Raw genomic sequence first — 15,142 nt, 5'->3', positions numbered from 1 at the left:
TTTAATGAAATGGAACTGGGTCGCGGACCCCAGGAGCGCACGCAGAGCAAGTTGCGTGTCCCGTGCGATATATAACGAATGTGTCACGACTGGCGCCCCTCAACACACCCAGTGCGTGTGCTACGGAATCTACGACGTTAATCTAATGTGTTAGGCGACATCATAGCATTGCTTGCCCATTTATTAGGTCATACGCACGCATTATCAATACTATAGCTTAAAATTCCTGTCCCATTCGTGTTTCCATGCGTTTTTATAACACTCCTGATACACTAAAATTATCGACTTTTGTTTCTACTTTTTCCACCAGAGGTCTCTGTAGTCCCAAATTGTAGGCCTACTCATAGAGTTAGTACTGTAGTAGGTTCGTTCCAACAAGCGGTTCATGGATCAGTTCATGTACGGTTCCTGTACCATCTTATGCGCATGCGCTAGTTGAGAATCTGCTATGGGATTGAAACTGGACTGGACGTTCTTGGAACGCTTTCGCGGATCGTTTTGTACTAAATCCAGAGATGCTGTAACTGTGATCATCTTTGCTAAGAACGAGATGCTTAATTATTATCGTTTCGCAGCTAATTCTAATTGCAGAAAGTAGAATTTCGATCATTTTCTATAAAAAGGTGACAAAAATATGGAAGGCAAGAATTCCGCTAATTCAATGTCGTGTACTGAGGAACTCTCATCTAAAAATAGTTATTTTTTAATTATTAATTTATGTACGTTATTTATTATATTTTTAATCAAAGCTGCATGTTGAAATTGTAATTAACTATTTCAATACCCAAATAATTTCCATTCCCTTTCTTTTTGGCGAGGATATAAATTAAATCTCTAGTTTTATTATTCGTCTGCAATGTCACCTTCTATCTTAAGCTCATTGATGTGAACACTCGAACATGTCTTTCTTCAGTATTCAGGAGACGTTGGTGAGTGTATGCGCATGCGCATCTCGCGTACTCTTCCGTACATGCCTCAATCCACTGACTACTTCTGACCGTTCCGAATCCGTATCAAAAGTTTGTTGGAACGCCCGACTGCAGTACATGTTTCCGGTTCAGGATTGGTTCGGATTTTGTTGGAACGCTTTTTCTGTACTGCGCATGCTCACGATAGTTACGGACGGTTCCTGACTGTTGTTGGAACGAACCTATTATATATACTTACTCTACGGTTGTACTACTGCAGTGACACCTACGGTCACAAACGAGAGGCTAGCTGCAGAGATATCTTTATTTTCATTTTAATGGAGAACTATAGAATTAATGACATTTTCTGCATTTTTTAAAATATAACACTAATTTTAGTAGACAAGTTTATCTTAGGCTATATTTTCGCGCTAAATGAGTTTAGAAAAATCTCCCCTAGTAAAAAACCACTCCGACACAAAGAAAGCTTGGTGATGGGGGTGCCACATATCTGTCTCCAAGCTTACTGGATATTTATATCAGGTTTCTTTCCTTTAAGGGATTGCCTTTACCCAGGCTTTGAGTATCCTCTGCCCAGCTAGTTTTGGAGTATTTCATTTCCTCGGTACCATCGAGCTCCAAATAGCAACATGTATAACTGCATCCTGGAAATAGTCATTCATAAATTTAAAATTATAGCTTTCGGGGGAAAGTTTCCGATAAGATTTAAAATAGTAGGCACTGAATAATGAAATAATAAAACAGGTCAACAGCTTTTAGCATTTGGAATGCTGAATCTCTTATAAACAAGAGAAAAATGAAGATAAAAGAAACTGCATAAATGCCAACACATATGTAGAACTATACTAAGGACTCTATGAAACAAAACAAGAGTAGATACAATAATTAGATTTTATAAGGTGCTGGCAGTTCCTCTATTGTACGGTAGTGAAAATTGGGTCCTCATTATATCATTTAAAAAGGAGGATATAAACATATGCAGAAATGCAATTTTTTCACACGTATATCAAGATACACATTAAAATACCACAATCCTAACTTTCAAATACGGAGGAATTAAATATCTATAATTATAAGAAAGTATTATCAACATGAAATGACAGTGGTTCCAGAATGGATGTAAATAGAATCACAAACCAAGTAACTGTACCAAACGATAAAAAGGTACATTTTAAAATTTCGAAGATGAATGAGTTTTTTCACTGCAATGAACAAAAAGGTAAAGTTCTTTGTAAAGAGTTCATTGACAGTATTGTACCGGCAGAAGTATTCACCATTCGAATTCCTGAGAAAAGTGTTTGTGCTGAAAATTTACCGTTTGAACTGCCAACAGACCTAGCTTATAACAGCTCGAGGCTACCAATCAATGTTAAAAAATGGAGGACCTTAAGAAGATTTTGCAGTACATACCAGATGAAGTGAAAGGATTCTACACAGAACTGTACACATGGCCTACCACCAACAAAGACAGTAATGACAGTGGAAGCGAAGACTAGAAAAATAATGTCCTGATAAGAAAAATGTCTGTTGCAACAGAAAAAACTTGAATTTTTTGTGATTTTATACTGTAGTTTTTACATAGGTTATAAAGTTTGTTCATACTTTCATTCACTCTGATACTTGGAAAAAGACAATGCTTTGCTTAGTTTCAGTTTGTTTGTTGGAAAAACCCCATAACATTCTAATTAATTTAATTTTTTGGGGGGACTTTGTATATATTATAAAACACAATTAATGGTGAATAAACCTCATATTTAGCAACAAGTGTCACTTGTTATATACATTTTGACAATAAAAAAAGAAGTAATGAAACTAAACAGTTTTTATTGGTTTCACAAAAGTTTTATTTTTGTCACTTGTGGGGTTTTAGAAATAAACGATTCACATATCATAAGAAGTAGAGAACACCCAGGTTTGAATCTGAGACCTCTCGATCTGCAATCGAATTCTCTACCACTGAATTATGACATTTTATACAGGTCCAAAATATCTTACAGCCCCATCTTGCTCGTAATGAAAACCACCAACAGCATCAACGTTTCACGCAATTAGACTACAGAAATTCAATGAATCCCCAGCCATTTTTAATGACTCCTTAGCTCACCACTATTGGCCAGTTCCGATAGCCTATCCCTCTTTGTAGAAGAAGCGATGTATGTACGGTGACGAATCGTGGGTTGGTAGATGGGTCAGCCTTTCTCTGCGATTCTGGAGTGGAATTATGGATTTACGCTGTCTCAGAATTTGATGTTAGCATCGAAGCTACAAGGAACGAGGCTTATTTCCTAATTATTGTTGTGGGTTGATTCCTTATTACTGAGCGCTACACAGAAGCAGGATATTGGAAAGCTGTTGTGGATCGACCAGAGAATTGAGGGACTCAAGCTGAATGTTTTGCGAGCTGTGTAAATTTCTCATGTCGTAAAGGCTTCCCAGCCACAAACATCAATATCATTGTTAAGGATACATTTAGGTGTGTGAAAGAGACTCGAAGATCTAGAGAAAGCAGTTATGACTTCCTCATTATAAAATATATAGAAAGGAAGTATTACAATGCTGCAAAAAGATCGATTATGAAACTTAACACGGAAATATATTTTTAGCTTTCTTCATATCAGGAAAATGATTTGGAGCATACAGTATTACTACACCAATGGTTTTTCTCATATCTCATAGATAGGAAACAGAAAGCCGAAATCAATACAACTATGAAATCTGCCTCGGCATGGGGAACTATTAATAATGGAATTCCTCAAGGATCAATATTAGGTCCCCTACTTTTTCTAGTGGTCATAGATGATCTTGCCCCCTCTAATAAAAGATGTAGGTCGTCCCATATTATTTGCAGAAGACACAAGTATAGTAATTACAGCCAATAACTCCAACACATTCAAATCTTCAACAGAGGAAATTCTCTTCAAAATATGTGACTAGTTCTCAGCCAATAAATTGGTATTACATTGTAACAAAACTAACATAATTGAATTTAAATCCTGTCCAAATTCAACCTCGCAAACTTCTAGCGCAATAATTAACAATAGATCCCCATTAGAAACAACAACAACAACCAAATTTCTTGGCTTAAAAATCGATAATGTGTTAAATTGGAAAAATCATATTAAAGAAATTACCCCCAAACTAAATTCAGCTTGTTTTGCTATTAGATCTATGCAAAAGATAGTAAATATCAATACCTTAAAAACAATATAATTTGCATACTTTCATTCGGTAATGAGTTTTGGAATAATATTCTGGGGAAATTCCACGGATAGTAACAGTATATTCCTATTACAATAAAAAGAGTAATTAGAATAATAGTAGGTGCCAAATCTAGGGAATCTTGTAGGACTATTTTCAAAAAACTACAAATAATGCCCATGGCTTGCCAGTATATCTTTTCATTAATAATCTTCCTCTTATGTAATCGTGAAAACTTTGTAACTAATTCAACAGTTCATAGCATAAATACACGTCAAAAAATGACTTTCATACTCCATCGGCAAGTCTATCATGCTATCAAAAAGGAGTGCGTTATATGGCAGTAAAAATGTTTAATAGCCTCCCTATCGATATAAAAAATGAAACTCAAAGCATAAGATTATTTAGGGCCAAATTAAAGAAGTACTTAATTTCTCATGCCTTCTATTCTGTAGGTGAATTCATGACATTCAATAACACTTCATGAAATTGATACTAAAACTTTGTACTAGTAGACTATATTGTAAATCTCTTTTGTATATATTTCATATAGACTGTGACTATAAATTAAGACTTTATAATAGTATTAAGTTTTTTGACTTGTTCTATATTCTAGCTGTGAAGCAATATATGAATACCATGGAATGTTAATAAATACAATACAATACCTCGCCGTGTAAGGCAATATTGATTTTTCATAAACTGTAGAACAGATTCTGGTCATATTCAATATCTACAAATCAAATTCTTCAATAATAATGGACATGAAGTATAAGAAATTTGATGAAAAGATTAATCAAGTCTGCGACATGCAGTGACTATTCACTCAAAACCAAAACACACAATTTTCTTCCAGATTGTGATTGACATTTGAAATGGCATAGTGCTTATGGAAGGGAAAAATGATGTCCTTATGAAGTATAATTTTCTTCTACAGATTAATTTGTACTATAAATTATGGTAGCGGTCTAAATTACTGTATACCGTTTCCATGACATACAACCATCATGAAGTGATGAGCAGGTATAATTTTCAAGTTCTGTGAGGCAGTATTGAAAAGTTCTGAGCCTAACGTGGAAGAAAAAATGTATCTGAAAATAAATTTTTATTTACTTAACATGATCATCTTTTAATTGTATACACTTAGCACAAAGGTCATAAAACAATTCTAAGCCTTTAAAAATAATTTTAAAGAAGCTGTTCGTCCTGATCTGCAAACCGCTCTTACACAATATAGGTGACTAAGCGTTCAACCATATTGACGAAATCTGAACTAAACATCTTATAATGCGTCATTCTTGACAATCACAGAACTCTGTTCTATAACATCACACCTTCCAATGTACGAGAGAGAAAGTGAGGGAGATGGAAATTTAGCAGGGAATATCCTTAACAACAACAACAACAACAACAACAACAACAGTAGTAATAATAATAGTAATAATAATAGTAGTCCACACCTGTGGAGTAACGGTTAGCGAGTCTGGCCGCGAAACCAGGTGGCCCGGGTTCGATTCCCGGTCGGGGCAGGTTACCTGGTTGAGGTCTTTTCCGGGGTTTTCCCTCAACCCAATATGAGCAAATGCTGGGTAACTTTCGGTGCTGGACCCCGACTCATTTCACCGGCATTATCACCTTCATCTCATTCAGACGCTAAACAACCTAAGCTGTTGATAAAGCTTCGTAAAATAACCTACTAAAATAAAAAAAAATAATAGTAATAATAATAATAATAATAGTGATAATGACATTTGACTAATAATAATGACAGTAATCGCAATAACAATAATAATAATAATAATAACAATTTGACTAATAATAAAGACAGTAATAGCAATAAAAATAACAATAATAACAACGATGACGATAATAATAATAGTAATAGTAATAATAATAATCATAATAATAGTGATAATAATGACATTAGACTAATAATAATGACAGTAATAGCAATAACAATAATAACAACGATGATAATAATAATAATAATAATAATAATAATGACTTTAGACTAATAATAATGACAGTAATAGCAATAACAATAACAATAATAGTAATAACAATAACAATAATAACGACGATGATAATAATAATAGTAATAGTAATAATAATAATAATAATAGTGATAATAATGACATTTGACTAATAATAATGACAGTAATCGCAATAACAATAATAATAATAATAATAACAATTTGACTAATAATAAAGACAGTAATAGCAATAAAAATAACAATAATAACAACGATGACGATAATAATAATAGTAATAGTAATAATAATAATCATAATAATAGTGATAATAATGACATTAGACTAATAATAATGACAGTAATAGCAATAACAATAATAACAACGATGATAATAATAATAATAATAATAATAATAATAATAATGACTTTAGACTAATAATAATGACAGTAATAGCAATAACAATAACAATAATAGTAATAACAATAACAATAATAACGACGATGATAATAATAATAGTAATAGTAATAATAATAATAATAATAGTGATAATAATGACATTTGACTAATAATAATGACAGTAATAGCAATAACAATAATAACAACGATGATGATAATAATAGTAATAATAGTGATAATAATGACTTTAGACTAATAATAATGACAATAATAGCAATAACAATAATAATAACGATGATAATAATAATAGTAATAATAATAGTGATAATAATGACATTAGACTAATAATAATGACAGTAATAGCAATAACAATAATAATAACAATGATAATAATAATAATAATAATAATAGTGATAGTAATGACATTTGACTAATAATAATGACAGAAATAGCAATAACAATAACAATAATAACAACAACAACAACGTTGACGATGATCTTTCTTCTTCTGCCTGACAAGTGTTAGGCCACAAGGCCTGTTGCGGTCTCACATAAAATTTTCACGTCATCTCTTAGCAGGACGACCCACAGATCTTTGGCCATGTGGTACATAATCATAAATTGCCTTTGGGAGTCTACTATTACTCATTCTTTCTAAATGATGATGTTTCCAATTAGACTGATATTGAACAATGTAATCTAAAACTGGTTGAGTTTTTAGTTCCTTTAAAATTTCACAATTTCTTTTCAGATCCCATTTAGTATAGCCCGCTGTTCTTCGCATGAATCGCATTTCACAAGCCGTTATTCTGCTTTTATCTGCTTTGCTCAGTGTCCATGCTTCGCTGCCACAGCTGAGCATCGGTCGTGGCAATGTGTTGTAGAGACGTATGCGGGTGTGTTTCTGAACCAAGGATGGTTTCATCACACTGTTTATAATGCCCATAGCTCTTGTGTATTTATTAATTTTATGTGATATGCCCAATTCTTCAAAAATGGAAAGATTGTAACCTAAATATGGGAAACTATTACATCTTTTTAATATTTTATTATCGAGACAAATTTTAATTTGTATTGGGTATTTCCCACAGAATGCCATAATTTTTGTTTTATCTGTTGAAATTTCAATATTGTAAGTGGCTGCTACTTGCTGCAAATTATATATTTGGAGGTCGTCTTCTGAAAGTGGTAATAATACCAAATCATCTGCAAAGAGAATTGAATGATGATGATAATGTCGATGATGATGATGATGATGATGATGATGAGAATAATAATAATAATAATAATAATAATAATAATAATAATGGAACGGAAGTTTTGCTATCACCTCTAAATTCCCGTTATTACCTTGTCAATACGGAAGAGAGGAAATCGTTAGCCGATTGCTGGTGTCTCCCGCATTATGCGTGAAAGTTGGTAGGCCTGCAACTTAACCACAAGCTGATGGCAACAAACCTAGAGCAGCGTCCTGCTTACGATACTGCTCGATCCTTGGCTGCACAGTACTTCTTAGCGCTTTATTATTTGAAGATAGGCTACTGTATATTTTTCAATGCTCTTTATTTTTAGTTTCGGAAATGGATGATAACCTGAGGAAAAAAAATCTAGCAAATGTTAGGGATGGTCAATCAATTCAAAGCCAACTTAATCTATTTTTTGCAATGCAATCAGGTATTTGTTTCATTTTCGGACAACCTTTCAAAAATAGGCACTTTATCATCGACCTAGCTTATACAATTTTATCAAAACTGAATTTTTTATCTGATATAATTCATTTGTTTAAAAATTCTCAATATAAAACCTGTTAAATTTTTACCACAGTCTAGTACAGCGGTGGCGAAAATGTAATCATGCACCGAGCCACTGTGTAACCTGCAACGTGCATAGCACCTATGGAGGGAGGCGGACACCCGAAGGGGAAGTGAAGAACTGTCTGACTTATTAACGGATTTTCATTTTCCTTACGTCAAGCGCTTAAATATAATTTTATACAGTATAAGGCTACATACTAATGTTTAGTACGTGTAACGAAGAAAGAAATGAACAATAAATGAACAATATCACAACCTAAAATTAACTGTCTTCAGAATGTCTCTGCGACAAAGTTTCAAAATCAGGAATTATGTCACTTACTGCCAGTCGTAGTTGATCACGAAGGTATTTGTCTGTCAGTCGTGATATAAATTTGATTTTTACTATTTTAATCGTTGAAAATAATTTTTCACAAACGTAAGTTGTAGCGAACATGGCTTCAACAGAGCAAGCGAAAGAACGAAGCTTCGGATATTTATTTTTTGGCAAAGATTTGAAAGTTCAACATTTGTCAAGTCCTTACATCTAGCTTTCATTTGACATCACATAGTAAATCAGTGAGTTCAAATTGAACAGCTAACCGCATTATTCGTACATCTGCTGAAAAAGGGTCGACGTACAGAGCTGATGATGATGATGATGATGATGATGATAACAACAACAATAACACAACCTATTAATGTTTCATCAGTAACATGTATTATAATGCCGTTTTATGTTATACAACCGTTTTCCTCGCAATACTTGTGAACAAATCATACATTTAATATTCTCATCATATTGACAGCAAAAAAATTCGTCCTCCCATCCTACTTGGAACTTTCGTACATGGTTTCGAGAGAGACATATGCCACTCGCAGATCAGAGACAAATATAAATGGAACGGAGTTTGACTCCAGTGAGTGAGAGGGTGGGGGTTGGGGGAGGTTAGAAGCAAGCGAAATGCACAGCTATCACTGCGAGCCACAATGTCTCGCGAGTCACGTTCTCGCCACGGCTGGTCTAGTATATACAGTCCCGAAGCTTGAGTTGTTGAGGATGCTAGGAACAATAGACTGTGCCGGTACTATTTCGCATTGTCTGTAATGGGACGATAGTAGCGATCCTAGTGATTAACAACTATCTATGGTTGCATATTTCCTACATATTGAGCTTCGTGACTGTATATACTAGACTGTGCTTTTACTGCAAAATCTGGAGTAAATATTCCTCAAACAACATTCTCTTTTCCGTGGTTACTGTTGCGCTTTTGTTTATAACGAAGGCCTATGGCCAACTATAAGCTTCATCAATACACTTTTGTTATGTAAGATAGCATGCTGGCACTTGAATTTGCAATGAAGAGCGCAATGTTTCCTGTTGTGAACGGAATAGGCTGAATGGACGCGAGTGAGAAGGCCGATCGTCTGCTCTGTGGCGGAGCAATAGATATTTGAACTTATCCACCTCTTCAAAGGATAAATCTCCAGTTTTTATAGTTCCATTTTGTATAATATTCTGGTCACGAGACATAATCATATACTTAGTCTTTTCGGGGTTTACGTCCAACCCTATTGCTTTACTTGCTTCAAGTAGAATTCCCGTGTTTTCCCTAATCGTTTGTCGATTTTCTCCTAACATATCCACGTCATCCGCATAGACAAGAAGCTGATGTAACCCGTTCAATTCCAAACCCTCTGTGTTATCCTGAACTTTCCTAATAACATATTCTAGAGCGAAGTTAAAACGTATAGGTGATAATACAAATACTATATACACTTCTTTATTCTTCTCAAGACATCTTTTGCCGATTAAACCATCACTGATGTAAGTTTCAATTTAAATTAGTTATTAGTTTTGGTAAATTTTCTTGCGACCTCGTCAACGTACAAATTAAAGAAGAAAGAGTGACGATTAACAACCATGTCTGCCCTCCTACGTAATAAAATCGCCATCATATTGTGGAATGTTTTTTTTTTTTTTTTTTTTTTTTTTAGCGCGGTGTTTTTCTAGAAAGTTTTGTAAGGTGACTTAGTCCACTTTTAGTCTGGACTTCTTTAACTTGTTCGCTTGACAGAGATTCATATTCCACTCTTAACAATGTAACTTTGTCTCAGTGAATTTGATCACAGGTACAAAGAGATTTATAACACAGATACTGTTCTAATAATGAATTGCAATGTTCCGTGATTAATTCTTCTTGCGTCTTAAACTGTGCTAAGTAAACTGTAGTACTGGAACATTTTCGATGGCACTTGGATTGATGTTCGAACAGAGTAGTTGTTTGAGTATCTTCTGTTCTTCAGGCCCATTCACAATGAAAATTAAACATAACCGTAACATAAACACAGACGTTTGCGCCCAGGCCACCAAATTGGATCATTCAGAATGATTCACATAAGCATTGACATAAACATTACCGTAAGACGTTAACATGAAAGTTTGCAAACTCCAAACTTTCATGCTTATGCTTACGTGATTTGCAAACAGAACACAATCGTGGAGCGCTGAAGTATACGACAGAATATGAGGAAATGGCGTCGTTGTTATGTTTCCATGGTTACCAAGTATGTTTGCTATTATGTTTATGTTCCCATCGTGAATGATCTTGATTTTACCATAGCGTTTATTTTCTTAAGTTAACGCTTACGTTATGTTTAATTTTCATTGTGAATGAGCCTTTACTCTTCTTAGTGAGAATAATCCACACTCCTCATATCTTTCGCCATATAGTTTTGCTATTTTACGACTCCAATGTTAACTTTTAGCACAATAGCTTGGGCCGAAGCAGAAATTGCTCCTTATAGAATTATACCCCAAACAGAACATCCCTTTAGGCCAAATTTCATGTCTACTATGTGAATTGGAATGAATTAACGTAAACTTGTAGGGTTAGAGGTCAAGCGAAGTTTCGTCCGTACTTAAAAAAAATTATTTACGGCTTCTATGTTGACAGTATTCTATTTCTACAATAATAATCGACAAAAGATAATAATAATAATAATAATAACAATAATAATAATATAATACTAATAATAATAAATTTACGAAAGTAAAGTGATGTAGGCCTAGTTTATATCTTACCGTAATTTCCGTTCAGAGCGTATGGTTGTGTATGTATGTATGTATGTATGTATGTATGTATGTATGTATGTATTTATTTATTCTGGTGTAGTTAAGGCCATCAGGCCTTCTCTTCCACAATACCAGGATTACAAATACAATAATAGAAATAAACAGAAAAAAATACACTATATACAAAATAAAGCTACACAAAAAATAAAGAGAGAGAGAGAAAAAACACTATGAACAAAGTAAAGCCACACAAAAATATACACAGGTTGCAGTCACACAAACTTTAAATGAGTGATTAAGTATCATAATTAATTGTATCCTAACTAATTAAGTAACATAAACAAGAAGCTTGCAATTGTAATCTAGATTAAAAAAGAAAAAGAAAAAAAAACACAAATCAATACTTCTAGCAATACCTAAAAACAATGTATGTATGTATGTATGTATGTATGTATGTATGTATGTATGTATGTATGTAATGTTATATTATGTTATATGTGTATGTTATGTATGTATGAATGTTATGTTATGTTATGTATGTATGTATGTATGCAATGTATGTATGTATGTTATGTTTGTATGTATGTATGTATATATGTATGTATGTATGTAATGTTATGTATGTAATGTATGTTATGTTATGTTACGTTATGTTATGTATGTATGTAATGTATGTTATGTTATGTATATATATGTACTGTATGTATGTTATGTTTATGTTATGTATGTATGTTATGTTATGTTATGTATGTAATGTATGTTATGTTATGTAATGTATGTTATGTATGCTATGTATGTATGCAATGTATGTATGTAATGTACGTTATGTTATGTTATGTATATATGTATGTTATGTTATGGTATGTATGTAATGTATGTTATGTTATGTATGTATGTAATGTTATGGTATGTATGTATGTATGTATGTATGTATGTATGTGTGTATGTATGTATGTAATGTAATGTAATGTAATGTAATGTATGTATGTAGTGAGTAATATTGCTATGGGGATTGTGGTTATATGACGACGCCTGCAGTAATGCGTAACACATATTCACGATGCTCACACGATGTTGCAGGATTGAAGAATGCACGACAGAGAAAGTCTTGGAGTTGCTAGGAGGCAGGCAGGCAGGCAGTTGTCCATAATTAGCGGGCAGCCGATAACGGTCAATCTCTCTTGCGATAACCTAGTCTAGGGGGTCCCGTCGATGCGGATGCCACGCAGGGCACAGCCTACAAGTCGGTGCAGGGCTAGGTGGGGTTGTATATAGGTTGCCATGCCAACCAGTTTTCCGCAACGCTCGGGAAAGCCTGTGACGTGACGTCATGCGCGCAATAACATTCTCCCATAATCCTCTGCGTTTGCTCGGGGGCCTTCGAGAGCGAGGGAGACAGAGACACTCGTTTTCAAAATGGCGTCGGTGCTAGTAGTGGGCCAGCAACGGAGCTCCTCGAATACGAGAATGCCTTAGTCTGTGGTTTTCAGGGGGGGAGAGCGAACCTTTCTCAAGATTGTGATTGTTAACCAGTTGGGTGTACATGGCAAGTGATATATTTTTGACACGTGAATTTTTTTTTGTTTTTTTCTTTGTGTGATGGTGGAAATGCTACTGGGGCACTGCGACAGTTGTTCTATATAGATACTGTGGAACGCGTCTGTCGGTCGGTCGATAAGGGGCAACGGCGCCGTCGTCGTCGTTGCTTAACTTTTGGTGAATTCCTCCCTATTTATTTTTTATTTGCTTGAGGAAAAAAAAAACTGCTGTAATTTTGTATGAAAATCAACCGACCCATCAGGGATTAATACCAAGTCCAGAAGTACTTTGATGTAAGTGAACCACTTTCATTGATTGTGTGTTGGCTAATCTGGAGGTGCCGTTTTTTATCCTCATATGATGCTGATGCAACGAAAAGGCCCTGCCCGCCATATCGACTGCAATATTTGTGTTTCATTGTGCCCAAAATCTCCTGTATTATGCTGCAATTGAATCTGCAGCTTCAGCTTCGTTAATGCACTAGTTGGTTGTTAATGTATCACACAGCTTTGACATGCAAGGACCTCTATGCTGACTTTAAAGCTATTCCAGATAGGAAAATCAGGTAACATTTAGTATCGTGTGGATTTTATATGATAGAATACAGCCTCAAAACCTCAAGCGAAATTAAGTTATAAGATTCATTATTAATTATACTGGAATCATCATCATCATCGATATCATTGTCATCGTCATCATATCATCATTTACTTCGTGACTTTAAACCTGTTTATCTATTTTCAACAAAATTGTCTTCTAGTCTAGTTAGATGGCCGACATATCATTGTTGTTTGGGATTCTGGGATTTTAATAGTTTATTCAAAAGGCATCAAAAAAATTTTTAGGAAGTAAGTTTATAGAAAAAATAATAATGCACTTCTGTTCATAAAAGAGTTAGATGTATTCATGTGCAATGCAATTTAAAAGAAAATCCACATTGTTGAGTGCCTCATCTGCTGTCGCCTTCCAAAGTAAGGACCTCTATGCTGACTTTAAAGCCATTCCAGATAGGAAAATCAGGTAACATTTACTATCGTGTGGATTTTATATGATAGAATACAGCCTCAAAACCTCAAACGAAATTAAGTTATAAGATTCATTATTAATTATACTGGAATCATCATCATCATTGCCATCGTCATCATATCATCATTTACTTCGTGACTTTAAACCTGTTTATCTATTTTCAACAAAATTTGTCTTCTAGTCTAGTTAGATGGCCGACATATAATTGTTCTTTGGGATTCTGGGATTTTAATAGTTTATTCAAAAGGTATCAAAAAAACTTTTTAGGAAGTAAGTTTATAGAAAAATAATAATGCACTTCTGTTCATAAATGAGTTGGATGAATTCATGTGCAATACAATTTAAAAGAAAATCCACACTGTTGAGTGTCTCATCTGCTGTCGTCTTGCACAGTAAGGACCTCTATGCCGACTTTAAAGCCATTCCAGATAGGAAAATCAGGTAACATTTACTCTCGTGTGGATTTTATGTGATAGAATACAGCCTCAAAACCTCAAACGAAATTAAGTTATAAGATTCATTATTAATTAAATTGGAATCATCATCTTCACCATCATTGCCATCGTCATCATATCATCACTTACTTCGTGACTTTAAACCTGTTTATCTATTTTCAACTTCAACAAAAATTTGTCTTCTAGTCTAGTTAGGCGGCCGACATATAATTGTTCTTTGGATTCTGGGATTTTAATAGTTTATTCAAGAGGGACCAAATTTTTTTTTTAGGAAATAAGTTTATGGAAAATTAATAATGCACTTCTGTTCGTAGAAGAGTTGGATGTATTCATATGCAATACAATTTAAAAGAAAATCCACACTGTTGAGTGCATCATCTGCTGTCGCCTTGCAACTTGATTTGCACTGAATGTTTTATATTCTGAGTTTTCTTTGCTCTACCACTTGCTTCTTTTACCTGCAATGGAGCTTGTCTTCCTAATTTTTTTACAAGATTTGACAGTGACGACAAATTCCAGAGTGCACACTTTATCCCACTGAATGTCCTCACTGTGCAGTAGCAATCTCTATTACATTCATAGTGACAATGAAAAAGCTCAATTCGAATTTATAGAGGCAAGATTATTTATTTTTATAGTGTGAATTTTCAAGAAAAAATACATTAGTTCATTCAAAAATAGCTTGGATCGCTGTTTATTTATTTAGGCCTAATTTCTATAGCAACAACAATAGTGAAATAATTGAAGCAGGAGTTTG

At 34.0% G+C, this 15,142-nt stretch overlaps 1 protein-coding gene across 35 annotated transcripts in view; it reads left to right on the top strand.

Moving 5' to 3' along the window:
- para (sodium voltage-gated channel paralytic) overlaps positions 1-15,142 on the top strand; it is an 873,489-nt gene that overhangs the window by 213,667 nt on the left and 644,680 nt on the right. Inside the window, exon 1 of one of the 35 annotated variants that reach the window (XM_069841203.1) lies at positions 12,773-13,197. The exons of the other annotated variants lie outside the window; for them this stretch is intronic. The gene's annotated coding sequence lies outside the window, so the exon portion shown is untranslated. Of the gene's footprint in view, positions 1-12,772; positions 13,198-15,142 lie in introns of those variants that run through there. 35 annotated transcript variants of the gene reach the window in all.

This window comes from Periplaneta americana, chromosome 12 (assembly GCF_040183065.1).
Source record: "Periplaneta americana isolate PAMFEO1 chromosome 12, P.americana_PAMFEO1_priV1, whole genome shotgun sequence".
Taxonomy (NCBI): Eukaryota; Metazoa; Arthropoda; class Insecta; order Blattodea; family Blattidae; genus Periplaneta; species Periplaneta americana.
This window is presented reverse-complemented; position numbering and strand designations above follow the sequence as displayed.